Consider the following 4,678-nt stretch of genomic DNA (forward strand, 5'->3'; position numbering starts at 1 on the left):
TGTCTTCATATTTTTATAAAAATACTGAAAATCGACCTAGTAATAATAATTATATGAATGTAACTGAATAGTCCAGATTCTGGATTTTATAGTCATTCTAATGAATATATTATTGTACAATGTCCTAAAATTATATGATATTATGGAATAATATTTAAATTTAATATTTGATTGCCTATCAAGTTGGTGATAATAATATTTTTTATGTATATTGTCTATGGTATTTGCATGACATTTGGTATATCATAATACTCTATACATAACCTAAAATATTTCGTGTTTCACTCAATTTCAAAGTTTGACTTAAAATTGTTCTACAGTATCATAATTATTATCCATGTTGTACATATTTAAAATATTTGCGTGGCAAAAAATTATCAGAAATATTAAAACCAACAAAATCTTGAATTTATTTTCAGGTAAGATTAATTCATACTAATAATATTGTTATGTATCAAATATCAAAATTTTACGTTTGTTTGTGAGTTACCAAAATACGTTTTATTTTTATAAGGTAGGTAGCATGTTAATCGTGTATTAATATTTCCAGGCAACGAGCAGCTAATTGAGTTATGCCCATTTGAATGGAATAATGAAATTGAAATCGATGAACCCTTTATTGATTCAAATTTATCATCAAACTCTTAGAGTCACCGATGAAACATTAGATATGGTATCATAAGATCAGATACCTCCTACTTCAGGTATGTTCAGAATCGTTGAATTTATTTATATATTGCATAGTAAATCACTATTAAGCTCACAATGGCCGAGCGGCTTATAATATTGTGGGTATAAATATATTACTCATAGGTACATATACTTAATTACAATAATACCTATATTTTATGATTATTTATTACAATTTATAATTATGTATCATTTATAGGTGGATACCGTTCATGATGCTGCTGAATACAAAGCCATTCAGGACAAAGGGAAAAAGAAAAAGGGGTGTTTTTGCAGTCGCCGGAATCGAACCGTACCACGATTTTAGATAGGAATTCAACAGTAATCCACAGTGGAGACTATAAGTACCTGTTTACCATGACTGATAATGATAGGAAGGCTTGAAAGAAAAAGAATCTTGGTGTACAATGTTTTTTATTTATTATAAAACAATTTATATCAGGACATAATTTAATGTTACATTCGTCATTGCTAATATTTTAATAGACAACCATTCTTTATATAATATATACATTCATAATGAAATATATAGATAAATTCGCTTCATTACAATTTACATAATTTGTCTTTATTTCTGACTATTGCACTGTGTACCTAATATTTTTGTCTACAATTATTTATGTCTGTATTATGCCAATATGTTCGATAATTATCAACCTATTCAGTTCTTCACAGTAACTGTTCACACTTATGGGTAACTTTCTTGAGATTTCATCACTGTTGTCGAAGAATAGCTGAATGTTAAGAGTCAGAGGTAAGTTGTTGCCAGTGCTGTGTCAGTATTCATGAATCTTTGAAAGAAGCGGTTGGCAATTTTGGCGACTATGGAATCTGCTACCTTGAGTAGCCCCCCTCCCTCTGGATTGGGGAGACGAAGATGATGATAACTGGCATGGTGGCAATTTGCAGAACAGATTCTTTACCAGAAAAAGTGCAGTTCACAATGTGATCCATGTCCAATTGATGTTAGGTGTCGTTTGCCTATAATGTTCATAGAGACTATTTTTACTTATGTATAACAGTCTTGTACATAGTCTGCTCTATCAGGGTGATGGTGTATTATGCAATTGATGATTTTGCACCCATCATCAGTGTTTGCCATATTCTCCACAATGAGATGTATGATTTACTCCGAGGGATGGGCAGCAGAAGCCATAGGTAGAATGACATTTTGTTGGCTACGCAACCATTATCAGTCTCACTGTCCAAAGCGTCAGGGATCTGATATGACGAACTTAGGATAGGCAGCCGGAGGTGTATTGCAAATCGCTCGCCAACCTTTAATACTAGTCTTATGAAAAATCAGTCTTTGCATAGTCTTTTCACATAGATTGACTAGATGAAATAACAACTCAATGTGTATTCTTGGAGCTCTTCAAGTCTTGCAGATTTTTTTTCTCATGTTACATTAGGCAATGTTCATACAGAATATAATAACATAATTTCTTACTATAATAGTGATGCGACAGTGCTATAAAAACAATATTTTGGTAATTTCGCTTACGCGATGACTGCAAATAAGTCGGTACAGGCAATTTGAATGTACATACACATTCAATTCGGTTTGATAAGATCCGATGATCGCATAAGTAAAATTACACCATTATATCTTTATAAATTTAAAATACACACAAACGACAAAAAAAATAATAGTAATACATGAAGTAATAAAAAAAATACACAAATACACAATACACAACAATGCCCACCTATACTATCATCAAATCAAGAAGGTGAAATATATCGTTATTATGCTTCTTTACATATTATATTTACCAACAACCATTTACTGTTGTTATGGAGATACATAAAAATTAACATTCAACATAAAAAATGAGTTTAATAATTATGAAAGGGCTCTTATTTTTTATTTTATATTCAGTGTTTGATTGAAAATTTTACATTACGGTCACACGACGCTAATTAGCCCACAAGGCATAGGTAAGGCTCCAATTCTGTTTGATTTATACATTTTGCTTATTATATCAATTATTTCATGATACGTGTAAACTTCATATATAAAGAATTTTCCTCGGGTACACAAAGAGGCGAGCATCAATGTGAATTATGAAATTATATGTAAGTATTATAATTTTGTTCAGACTGGAATCGATGATAATAAAATTTATGAGTATTTCACATTCACAAAGCTGTGGACAGACAGGGACGACAATGAATATACTACAATTTCATTGAAACAATAGTCAGGTGCTGTATAACATTATGGGTATAATTCAACGTTAGAATGCATCAAAATATTTCTTGTGGGAATATATTATATAATATCGGCAAATATGAATATGTTTCGGTACTACATGCCCACCATCATTTATGGCACTACAACGGGTCTTGACCTCCTTCAAAAACTTCTTTCATCCTGAACAAACGAGTGCAGTCTCTCCATTTTCATATGCCACATGATCTTTTCGCCTCTATAAAAACCACATATCCATAGCTTCTGTTTATATTATCCATGTTATGGATCTTTCATGCGACAGTATCTTCCGCTGACTGCTCTAGCCCGTTATCAAATAAAAATTTTGAATAGCATGATATGCTTGATTTTTTCATCTCATATTTCAGTGAAACTTTTAGTATTCCTTTTCTAGGACTAGGTGGCCACTGTAATGTGCCAATCAGTAAATTCTGTGTGTCCTTAGCCAAGATGTACTGATTGGAATGTCATATCTTCACTTATATAATAATTTTTTTCTTCTTCTGATGTCATAATCAGGTTGACTTGGAACAGACTAATCAGATTGAAATTCTCATGAGGCATCTGCAGTATGTGGCCTGTTACTCAAAGCTTAGTATACAGTTACTCTGATCCTTCATAAAGTGCTATAACGGGCTACCAGCACCGTCAGAATGAAAGCGTCGAATAGGCAGTATTTGGTTCTTTAAGACGTTCACAATATAACACAACGTTCAGTACATATTTTTTGCGGTTTTCCTAGGTAGATAGGCAGGGCTTTTATTACAAGAGAATCTGTAAACTCCATAGTTAAAACCCCTGCCTATCTACCTAGAAAAACCGCAAAAAATATGAACTGAATTCACGTTACAACACTTGTATTAGACACTGTTACAGCCGCTATCTACCCAAAAATCTAACTATTCCACCAAGCAATATCAAACCAACACTAACTAACTAACATTAGGTATCTATCGACACAACTTCCGTACCTAACTTTTGAAAGCAATGGAAAACTGTAAACAATAAAAATCAATGTCAAAAAAAGTGCGATGTTGCCAGTTAGCAACGTTGCCACATCTGCATAGATAATAAAATATTCTGTGAATGCCTACTAACCGCCACGTATCTACATACGAGGTAGGTACCTATTATTCATGCGAACTAGAATCTAATACAGATGACAGTTATTTCGGTATCGCACGTTATTGCCGCTAGAGGCAGCACGTCCTTGACGACTGTATTTAATTGGAAATTAGTAAATAACATAATAAATATAAATTATAATATTACGTTAAATATACCTAAAAAGTAAGAAAAATATATTGAACAGGCTCACGTATTCGCTTGATGCAATTAATGAAAATTGAACATTTTTATTTTTCGTAAAAATCGATTGATTTTAGATTGAAAAAAAAACATTAAAACTATAATTAATTGACAAAAGAGATTCGCCAGTTCCAAGAAAACTTATTAAACAATGTTAAATCGATAATTTTGTTTCAAGAAATTACTTGGAACAATAAATATTTATTTTAGTAAAACCCTTATTTTTAGCCGTTTTTTCAAATTTGTCGCTTTCTCTTTGAAATAAAAAAATATATTTTATTTTTCCCATTGTATTTAGATAGGTATCGATCGATTAAAATATGTTTAAAGCTTTAATTTGATAATGAATTTCTATGCCTCTCCCCCTTAAGCATACACAGTTTTAGATATTTTATAGATAGAATAATATTTTTTTTATCTTATGGTTTGTTTTAGGCAGGGCTTAATAAATTTAAAAAAAAACTA

At 31.4% G+C, this 4,678-nt stretch overlaps 1 long non-coding RNA gene across 1 annotated transcript; it reads left to right on the forward strand.

The window, feature by feature from the left end:
• The first annotated feature begins 308 nt into the window (after positions 1-308).
• Positions 309-3,658, forward strand: LOC147078557 (uncharacterized). Its single transcript, XR_015071866.1, has 3 exons — positions 309-419; positions 551-704; positions 890-3,658. It is a non-coding gene; the product is annotated as an uncharacterized LOC147078557 (long non-coding RNA).
• Positions 3,659-4,678: the final 1,020 nt, after the last annotated feature.

Source organism: Rhyacophila brunnea, unplaced genomic scaffold, assembly GCF_057557595.1.
Source record: "Rhyacophila brunnea isolate RB1 unplaced genomic scaffold, BYU_Rbru_1.0 scaffold_11, whole genome shotgun sequence".
Taxonomy (NCBI): domain Eukaryota; kingdom Metazoa; phylum Arthropoda; class Insecta; order Trichoptera; family Rhyacophilidae; genus Rhyacophila; species Rhyacophila brunnea.